The 11,359-nt window shown below is 44.3% G+C and overlaps 2 non-coding genes across 2 annotated transcripts; one reads left to right on the top strand and one right to left on the bottom strand.

Moving 5' to 3' along the window:
- Positions 1-2,116: 2,116 nt before the first annotated feature.
- Trnat-ugu lies at positions 2,117-2,191 on the bottom strand. Its single transcript has one exon. It is a non-coding gene; the product is annotated as a tRNA-Thr (tRNA).
- Positions 2,192-2,362: 171 nt separating this feature from the next.
- On the top strand, positions 2,363-2,437 carry Trnat-ugu. The gene has a single exon. It is a non-coding gene; the product is annotated as a tRNA-Thr (tRNA).
- The last annotated feature ends 8,922 nt before the right edge of the window (positions 2,438-11,359 follow it).

Raw genomic sequence — 11,359 nt, 5'->3', positions numbered from 1 at the left:
GTTGCTACAGCTACCAAAAGCTTGACGCACATTGCCGATATGTCACAGTTCGTCCAATTTTCTCACTGTGTGATTATTTGGATTGTTGTGTTTTCTTTTTTAGACTTACCGTGTAAATAATTTATAAGATTTTATGAACAGATGATTTATGATGTCCCATGTCTGCCTATAATGAGACGAAATAAAATCCATTGAGATTGTCTACAAAGCATTTGTCAGGTCATCAGTATTTCACTACGAATCATGCATTCCTCCTTTGAATATTTTCTAAATGTTGAGAAATTCGTACATAGTTAGTATAGCAGACAGGCATAGAGTATTTAAGTGTACGTTAAGTGCCAGCCACTAGTCCAAATTTGACGTCCTTCGTAGATGAGCTACATCTTTCAAGGACAGGCCATGAGAACATCAGTGTCAAACTTAACTTTCCAGCCAAAAGATTAACGAGTTCCTTCTACCGTACATTGCTTCGGACGTTGACTGCATGCTTAATGTTTCAATAGTTTAATCACTGATATGGGTGCCAGGTTGTTCATATTGTCATGGACATGGCATCACTTAAAAAGGCATGCTGATTTTTTTGTAAATTTTCTTCATCGAAGTACCTAAAAAGGAATAATCCACAACACGACCCTTTCCAGCCGAGTAGAGCTCCGTAGTGAATAAGACGCTGGAATTATATTCCGTGGACTGAGGTTTCATATTTCCATCCAGTCACCCTGATCTGGATTTTCGCCGTGAATGTTAGAATTGTTCCTACTGCAAAGTCATAGAAGAATCCTTCCCTTCGTTTAACCGTCTCCAGAGACATCCATGAGCTCCGAGGTCTGGCTGAAACACCCTAAATCCTACCATTCCTTCTAATGACCGCCATGACTACGGGATGTTAACACTAATTGTTCTTACCTTTTTGCGACTCAAGATGATAACAAATAAATATAGAACCGTACTATAATATTTTGGGGCAAGTATCAAACGGAGGCCGCAACACTCTTTGTTGCATTAAGAGGCAGTTATCAGCTCTATATAAACGACTTCATGAGACCTCTACGTCTCTAAGCGTTAATTGGCAAAGAAACTGGACTGAAACTTACAAACAAAGGTAATAAATGCCTAAAAGTGTACTCATTTTGTTTTCATGTCAGTACTGTTTATTAATTATTGCTCCCTACCTTTTTTCTATTGGAAAACTATATGTACGAACAGCATATTTTCATATCTACAAACGCTAAAATCGTCGCAAGAAAGGCAGAAATGACTGAATTAATGTAGGCAGTGTTGTACACTCACGCAGGTGCTGAGATAAAAAGAGAGAACCTCAGTAGTGTATAATACACAGCAGTGGTATACAATTTTTGTTTTGAAGCTTTTAATTAATTTACGAAGTACATTTAATTTTAAATACGATAATGATATGAGAAGTGGGATATATTATTATTTTTGTTATTATTATTAACAAGCATCGCAAGCTATGAAAGCTCTTCGTCGCTAACGCCACAATGCTTTGCCAGGCAGTTTTGTCTTGGCATTAAATTTTACAATTCATCACAAGCAAAATTTTCACATCTTTTCTGATGTCGTCGACATAACTTATGTATTTTTCCTTGAAGGTTTTCTGCACATAGTTGATAAATTTTCCTTTCTTCTTGAGTTCGAAGTGCGTGTCCACTTCAACGAAGACTCCTAGTTACGAGGGTTGGAACTTTAGTAGTGGCAACTATTTATTTACAGCTCGTACAAAATAAATATGTGTTTCAAAGTTTTGCTGACCTTCAAGTACTCTCCAGCATTGTGTATAACCCGTAGCCAGCGATGTGGAAGTCGTAGGATACTCTTAGCAGTGCCAGTTGTGTTGACAGTTCGAGCGGCGAGGTCTATTGCCCGACGAATTTGTAGCAGTTCTGAAGCGAAGGCCGTGAAGTGTTTCCTTCAGTTTAGAAATCGAGTTGAACTCACGAGGGCTTAAGTCAGGGGAGTGCAGTAGGTGGTATAGCACTTAGCAGCCCCATCAGTCAAACAAATCAGTAACAGCTTGCACTGTACGTGCTTCAGTATTGTCTTGCAAAATGATTGTCAGGTCCTGCAGAAAGTATAATCACTTCTGTCTCTAAATGTGTGCCCCGACCGGGACTCGAACCCGGGATCTCCTGCTTACATGGCAGACGCTCTATCCATCTGAGCCACCGCGGGCACAGAGGATAGCGCGTCTGCACGGACTTATCCCTTGCACGCTCCCCGTGAGATCCACATGGGCAAACATCTATTAGGCGCACTACGAATGTAGTGGTGTGGACATGTTGGGAATGTGGAGCTCACGGGGAGCGTGCAAGGGATAAGTCCGTGCAGACGCGCTATCCTCTGTGCCCGCGGTGGCTCAGATGGATAGAGCGTCTGCCATGTAAGCAGGAGATCCCGGGTTCGAGTCCCGGTCGGGGCACACATTTTCAACATGTCCCCAATGAAGTACATCAACGCCTGTTTGCAGCTCCATTTAATTATCATTCCATTTAAGTTAGATAAAGTAATGCGTAAGCTTAGGGACCGATGACCTCAAGAGTTTGGTCCCATAAGATCTTACCACAAATTTCCAATTTTTTTCCTTATGCTAGACTTTCGTCACGTTGGTGTAAAACAGTGTGCAGAACCTTGTCTTTCACGCGATCTTGCCGACTGATCTACGCAGGCACAGCCGACGAACCTCCCACGCAATTTTACCTACCTTACACTTCCCAAACGTCACAATATTCTCCTGAATACCTTGCAGCACTAGCAGTCCTGATAGAAATGAGTTTAGAGAGGAGAAAAAAAGGTACTGGTGGAAGAAAAGCTGCGAGGGGTTGTTGTCAGTCACGACTGGATAGATCAAAATGGCTCTGAGCACTATGGGACTAAACTGCTGAGGTCATCAGTCCCCTAGAACTTCTTAAACGTAACTAACCTAAGGACATCACACACATCCATGCGAAAGGCAGGATTCGAACCTGTGACCGTAGCGGTCGCGCCGTTCCAGGCTGTAGCGCCTAGAACCGCTCGGCCACTCCGGCCGGCCTGGATAGCTCAGTCAGCAAGATAATTACCTACGAAAGGTAATGTTTCAGGCTAGAATCCCTGTTGGGTACATGATGTTGTTGCCGAACACACTCCTGTGTAGAGACGAAGATCCATGGCCGGACGTGTGGCCGAGCGGTTCTAGGCGCTACAGTCTGGAACCGCGCGACCACTACGGTCGCAGGCTCGAATCCTGAATCGGGCATGGATGTGTGTGATGTCCTTAAGTTAGTTAGGTTTAAATAGTTCTAAGTTCTAGGGGAGTGATGACCTCAGCAGTTAAGTCCCATAGTGCTCAGAGCCATTTGAAGATCCATGCTGGGAAGTTCCTTTTGCACTGCGAGACACGTCTTTCGACCCGCACGCCTTTAATCTCAGAAGAGACGAATGACCCGAGAAAACACGTGTCTCAACACAAGCCAGCAGTACCTGTAAACACTGGACGAGCTGAAGACTACCGTATTAATTCCCAAACGCGCGTGCGCCGAGGCAATCGTGCCGGCGAGCCCAGCGGCGGCACCTGTTGTGTGGACACGGCGGGCCAGACATTCCGGTTTGCGGGCCGCTACGGGATTCGGGGCACGTCTGCGTGAGATTAAGCTGGCCGCCGCGGGAGGCGCACGGCGTGGTGACACGGAGGCGCCGCGGCCGTCCCTCGCGGTCTCGCCGCCAACCTGTCTCCGCCACGCGGCGCGCGCAGGACGCAGCACGCGTCGGAATCCCACAGGGGGCACGCGTGGGCTGCTCCTCACTTCCCTGGCCTGCGACTTTCTCCTGATGACGCCCAGTCTGTAGAGACTGACGTCCGGTTGATGCTGTGTCACTTGACCACCAAGAGACTTTCCACAGAGTTCCACCTAATGAGTAAAATATGATACACTACTGGCCATTAAAATTGCTACACCAAGAAGAAATCCAGATGATAAACGGGTATTCATTGGACAAATATGTTATACTGGAACTGACATGCGATTACATTTTCACGCAGTTTGGGTACATAGATCCTGAGAAATCAGTACCCAGAACAACCACCTCTGGCCGTAATAACGGCCTTGAACGTCTGGGCATTGAGTGAAACAGATCTTGGATGGTGTGTACGAGTACAGCTGCCCATGCATCTTCAACACGATACCACAGTTCATCAAGAGTAGTGACTGGCGTATTGTGACAACCCAGTTGCTCGGCCACCGTTGACCAGACGTTTTCAGTTGGTGAGAGATCTGGAGAATGTGCTGGCCAGGGCACCAATCGAATATTTTCTGTATCCAGAAGGGCCCGTGTAGGACCTACAGCATGCGGTCGTGCATTATCCTACTGAAATGTAGGGTTTCGCAGGGATCGAATGAAGGGTAGAGCCACGGGTCGTAACACATCTGAAATGTAGCGTCAACTGATCAAAGTGCCGTCAATGCGAACAAGAGGTGACCGAGACGTGTAACCAATGGCACCCCATACCATCACGCCGGGTCATACGCCAGTATGACGATGACGAATACACGCTTCCAATGTGCGTTCACCGCGATAACGCCAAACACGGATGCGACAATCATAATGCTGTAAACAGAACCTGGATTCATCCAAAAAAATGACGTTTTGGCATTCGTGCACCCAGGTTCGTCGTTGAGTACACCATTGCAGGCGCTCCTGTCTGTGATGCTGCGTCAAGGGTAACCGCAGCGATGGTCTCTGAGCTGATAGTCCATGCTGCTGCAAACTTCGTCGAACTGGTCGTGCAGATGGTTATTATCTTGCAGACGTCCCCATCTGTTGACTCAGGGATCGAGACATGGCTGCACGATCCGTTACAGCCATGCGGATAAGATGCCTGTCATCTCGACTGCTAGTGATACGAGGCTGCTGGGATCCAGCAAGGCGTTCCGTATTGTCCTCCTGAAGCCACCGATCCGATATTCTGCTAACAGTCATTGTATCTCGACCAACGCGAGCAGCAATGTCGCGATACGATAAACCGCAATCGCCATAGGCTACAATCCGACATTTATCAAAGTCGGAAATTTGATGGTACGCATTTCTCCTCCTTACACGAGGCATCACAACAACGTTTCACCAGACAACGCCCGTCAACTGCTGTTTGTGTATGAGAAATCGGTTGGAAACTTTCCTCATGTCAGCACGTTGTAGGTGTCGCCAGCGGCGCCAACCTTGTGTGAATGCTCTGAAAAGCTAATAATTTGCTTATCACAACATCTTCTTACTGTCGGTTAAATTTCGCGTCTGTAGCACATCTTCGTGGTGTGGCAATTTTAATGGCCAGTAGTGTACTACAGAAGTCCGCTCCCATACAGTTGTGAGGTTCTCGTTACATACGAGTGCGCCAAAGGAACATAATTGACAATAACACATCTATTCCCTCTTTCTCTTTTAGTGTTCAACCCTGAGGTTGGTTTGCAGCAGATCGCCATTCCTCTCTTCTGTCTGCCTTCCTCTACATTTCCACTTATATGTTACATCCAACGTTATTCATGATCTGTTGCATGTTGCATGTAGGGCACATCCAACGACACAAAAACATTATTGGACCAATAGCAGAAGGAGCTATTGAGGGAAGGAATCGGCGAGGGCAACCAAGGATAATGATATCCTTGGTCGCCCCCGCCGATTCCTTCCCTCAATAACTCCTTCTGCTATTGGTCCAATGATGTTGTTGTGTCGTAGGATGTGCCTTACAATTTTGTCTCTTCTTGTTTGGATGTGGTTCCACAGAGATCTGGTTTCCTGTACTCTTCTAAGCACCTCTTCATTTGTTACTTTTTTTCTGCAGCTGATCTTCATCATCCTTCTATAGCACCACATCTCCAAGGCTTCTAGCCGTTTTCTCTCTTCTATTCTCAACTGTCCAAGTTTCACATTCGTATAGGGCCACGCTCCAAACGAAACCTTTCATGATACGTTTCCTTAATTTCAGACTGATGTTGTTGCTGGTGCCGGCCACGGTGGCCGTGCGGTTCTAGGCGCTGCAGTCCGGAACCGCGGGACTGCTACGGTCGCAGGTTCGAATCCTGCCTCGGGCATGGATGTGTGTGATGTCCTTAGGTTAGTTAGATTTAAGTAGTTCTAAGTTCTAGGGGACTGATGACCTAAGATGTTAAGTCCCATAGTGCTCAGAGACATTTGAACCATTTTTTTGTTGCTGGTGAGTAAGTTCCTTCTCCCATTACATGCAGTTTTGACCTTTTGTATTCTGCTCTCAATTCCTTTCCGGCTTGTACCATCCCTTATGACTGTGCTTCCTCTATCACTTCCAGCTCCTCTCTTCCAATTCTCATTCTCAGAGGTTCATATTCTGCTCGTGTACTGGATACCATCACTTTAGTCTTTTTCTTGTTTATTCACATTCCATACTGATTGCATAGAATTTTTTCCATTGTTCTGAGGTCTTCCTCTAGATCTTCTTTTGTCTCCGTGACTATAGCAATATCATCTGCATAACGTAGCATGTATATCTTCTGCCCATTAATTTTGATCCCCACCTCAGTAGTTTCTCGAAATTGGTCTATAGCTTCCTGGATGTAAGCACTGAATATAATATAATGTCTTATCCGTTTTCCAATATTTGCTCTTGTTCCTGGTGACAGTCTCTAATCCACATTTATTAGGCAGTAATATAAGTTTGTCTTCCAAAGCGCCACACCCTAGCAGGGCCGGTGGGACAGTATCTCTTCAGTGGAGGAAGGACGGCGTTCGCTCGAATCACAGCAGTATGGCCAGCTCCGCGAAGCGTCAGGTAGTGGCTGCTACGTACCGGGAGGCCGTCAGTGCTTCCTCTGTAGCTTTTGAGCTCTTTCAAAGTGTTCTATTCTACAGTAGAGAGTAATTCCGTTTTGACTTGACGATACAAGTCTTCAGTTGATCGTCAGCTTATTACTAGACAACAACTTGTGAGCAGATATACAACGATTCAGTCGCTGCGGGGCACTGGAAGCCACGGTCCCACGTGCGTACCTTTGTACCACGAACGTCGCACGATACACAGACGTTAGATGTTTCAAGCATGGAAAAAAAAGTCGAATTGGTGAGGACACGGCGATGGTACAGCACAGTTCCATCGGAAATCACACGTGGCAATGGAAGTACTGTATTACCAAGGGCGGGGTGATCTTATTAGACGGAGTTGAATCCCACATATTTCTGGCATTACCTCTCATCGGCGAGTATTACTGTAATCGACGGTTCAGTCTTGTGCAACTGTTTTTACATCTGCAGCAAAAAATGACGATTAGTACCTTCAGCAAGACAATGTAATCGCCCTACGGTGATCCAACTGTGAGACAACATTGGCTTTATTAATTGAAACGCCTTTTTCTTCCGGCAATACAATATTTATTTACTTTCCAGACGTGTTTCCCCTTGTATAGTGAGAGCATATTAATTGGATTTTTTCGCTGATTACACAGGTTTGTATTGTACTGTACACATCATAATTTGTACTCAGATAAAATGTTACTTACAGTTATTTGTCCGTGCTGCTAAAATCTCCATTTCTTCTCATTTGATCATACATCATAAGGCGCACTTACACCTCGCTTACGAAACTTCGGTAGGTATTTGCATCGGTTTTATTGTTTTCATATTTAATATTTCGTTAGCTACATGATATGAAAGACTTCATTGCTGCCACGGCAAAAACGATAGATTCATATTACGAGAAATGTGACGGTTTTGTCGTAAAAGCGTTTATTCATTTGGCATGTATGTGTGTAAGCTCTTACAGTATCGGTAATAAAGTGTTCCATATTATTTAGCCAACGGCATGTGAAAACAAGGAAATCATAAGGTCTCGTCTCGAATATGTGCCTGATTTTGGAACATGTAGTGGACCTGTGCCTACTAACCAATGACCAGACGAGAGGAAACGCAGGTTTTGGCAGTACGCACAAATAACTGTAACATTTTAATCCTGTATAAATTACGATATGGACTGTTTCGGATCAAAAAATATCACATGTAAAAAAGTTATATTCTTCCAGAAAAATTCCACTGAGAACACTTTTAATATAAAGGAAGAAACTCATGTACTGAACAATGGAAAATCCAGGATGGAATGTAACAATATAATGAAAAGAAAAGTTGCTACTCACTACACAGCGGAGAAGCCGAGTCGCAGATAGGCGCAACAAAAAAACTGTCACAATACCAGCTTTCGGGCATCAATGTCTTTGTCGGAAATAGACGACAGACACACAAACACAAACACACGCAAACGCAACTCACACACGTACGATTGCAGCCTCTGGCAGCTTCAGCCAGGGGCTTCAGTCATGTGTGTGTGTGTGAATCAAGACGACTCAGCAACGCTTTCTATGTCTCTTGGGTCGATGTCACATCAGGTATCCACAGTCCTTAAAGCGGATGGAAATGTTACAGGCTGCTACCCATTGAAGATGTATCTCTGATTCAATTTCTCTTGAGTCTACATCTAAAAATAAATACCAACTTGTTGTCGATATAAATGTCGGTCTGGACTACAGAGTGCTTTGCTAGGCTTGATCCTATTGGCGGCAGTACCCCATTGCCCACCTCTAACTTGCTGTCCCAGTCACAGGGGACATGGACTGCGAGCCACAATTTCGTTCCACGTAATTTCGGAATTTGCAGCCGGATAACGTCGATTTCTTGCCACGATATTTCGGCAGACAACCAATCAGCCATCTTCATGTGAGTGTTCTGCAATGGAGATTGACAGTTCGCATCCTTGCTTTATATAAAAAATAAAAATCGGTGCGAAGACGCATGTGCCACGACAACCACTACATGAGTGACCTCTTTCGAGTTCTGCACCCTCTTCGAATATTGCTCCGTATGTGGCGCCCAGGCGCATGCGTAATCAGACACTATATGCGCGGTCTCTGTCGGAATGCGCACTCGCGGAGTTAAAATTCAGATGTCAAAATGAAACAAGTTTACACGGCGTGCACTGGACGCCATTTCAAGACATTTGTTGTATCAGCACATGGAGACTGCTTCTCTCACATGGGAATGGGTCAACTGCGTGACCTGGGCCAAGTCGGACTGGGTCCGTAGGGAGTCTGCTTCAAGATTATCTGCCGAGTGTGCCCGCCTGTCAACGTTACTGCGAGAAGATGCTTTCCGACGCTTCGTGGTCAATTTTACGGATAATGTTTTGGACAATGTGACACTGTCAGTGGTTGGGGAAGGCTTGAACTTCGCGTCTAGAATTAAAACTTGCGTTTAACTGATTTTATTATTGCTGTTAGAGACGCTGTCAAACCTTTTACCAGTGACGCCGCAGAAGAAATCAGACCTGAAACATGTCGCGAACTTACGAGAGCTCCATCTCAGAAGAATAACATTTCCTCGACGGAAACGGCCGCACTACGCAAGCTACGAGGAGATCTCAAACAGTGGTCCCTTCAGCGGACAAGGGAAACGTCACTGTGATGTTACCACGAGAGCTCTACTACCTGAAGATTTATAGCTTCTTGAGTGAACCAACATCCAGGAAGATCGATAAAAACCCCACAGGGAGAATAAAAACAATAACGGCGGCGTCGCTGAATTATTCTTCCCTTCCGCGAGAAGTTGCGAAAAAGATTAAGCGCTCACAGCTCCGTCCCACAATGGTAAAATGGTCTTCCAAAAATACACGATGAAGGTCTTCCGTTCCCTCGTATTGTGAGCAATATCGGTGCTCCAAAGTATGACTTAGCTTCAAGAATCAAAATTTTCAACTCACTTTAACGTCCGCATCGAGAGGGTTTTCTGCTCCAGGATTCTGTACCTCAATCGGAAATAGAGGAACTGTTGTAGGCTCTCTTTCTTCTCCGTCTGTCTATCGGTCGATCTGTCCGACTTTAAAAACTGTTTTTCTCGGGAACGGCTAGACGTATCAAGTTGAAATTTATGTCACATACTGATGAGGTATATAGTTCCTTGGCAGTGTAAAATACTGAAGCTTCTAAGTCAATGTAGTCACAAGATACGGATATTTATGTAATATATTTTGTCACTGAAGGGTACTTCCCCTTGACCTGGAATGGAGAAAATTGGCAAGAAGCAAGACTTCAGAGTACAAATATAACAAAAAAATCCTGAAATTGTTAATTTGTAACGATATCATACGAATAAATATTTCTTTTGTCATTTGTTATCCGTCATTAAATTTGAAATTAAAATAACCAGTAATTCTATTTGCATTCGAGCTGAGTGTGTCGTAGTGGTAAGAGTCAAACATCAGCCAAGGAATGACATCATTGCTGATATGGCGCGTTTCGGAATTTATCCATCATCAGATATCCGGGAGTGATTAATGCACGTAGATATGACGTTTCAAGCTGTATGTGAAACAAACATTCGCAGACTAGTCAAAACGCAATAAAGTTATTCCTTGCCTGATGTTTGACTTTTACCATTGCGACCCAGTCAGCGTGAATGCATAACCATTGATTATTATAACAATCGTCGCCTGCCTCCTGCTTGACTTTATGTCACATTTATGTTACTGAAATTAAAAAAACTCTCGAAAATCTTGGAATCCCTGCTACCGATACCGTATCTTGTCAGTATCAACGTCGACAACATGCAAAAATTGTCAATTTTGAAACTTCTTCATTTAAATGTGTGAATCTGTACATAAATTGCTGAATGACTGAGCTACGTTATTTGATTCTGAAACAGCTGAGTAAAACTGAGCGTACTGAGCCCACTTTCTCTTTACTTTTTCTTATCATGCCAACACCGACCCTCAATATTCTAGCGCAATGCAATCTGACCGCTCAAAAAAGATTACAACCTCACTTCAAATAATTAATAACAAAAGAATGGCCCTGAATAAGAAGCAATGACAATAACCTATACATTTCATTAAGCACTTACCACACAAAAACCTTCATTACGCGAACTACTGAAACACAGCGAGCGTCAATACTGCCAGCTAAATAAAAATTTCTAACTACTAAAGCCACTAACTACTAATAGGCATGTGATGAGCAAAGGAAAGATTTTGTTGCAAACCAAATAATGTATTTTCAAACACAAATATAAATCGTCATTGACATCCAGTACAAACATATATAATCATGAATAATATTCAGTCTCCAAGTCGGATACTTCCAGATCGTTAGCCTACGCTAACACTCCAGACCTCTACCCTCCATCAATGCTAACTTCTCGCATCTAACATCCATCACTGCTGGCTGCTCACCTCCAACTGCCCAACAGTACTTCCATCTCCGCTGGCGACTAACTTCCAGTTGCCGAAGACTACTGACGATTAACTTCCAACAGCGAGTCCGACCAGCCACAGAGTCTCTTACGAAGAAAGCGCAGTCAG

The sequence above is a fragment of the Schistocerca americana genome, chromosome 3 (assembly GCF_021461395.2).
Source record: "Schistocerca americana isolate TAMUIC-IGC-003095 chromosome 3, iqSchAmer2.1, whole genome shotgun sequence".
NCBI lineage: Eukaryota > Metazoa > Arthropoda > Insecta > Orthoptera > Acrididae > Schistocerca > Schistocerca americana.
This window is presented reverse-complemented; position numbering and strand designations above follow the sequence as displayed.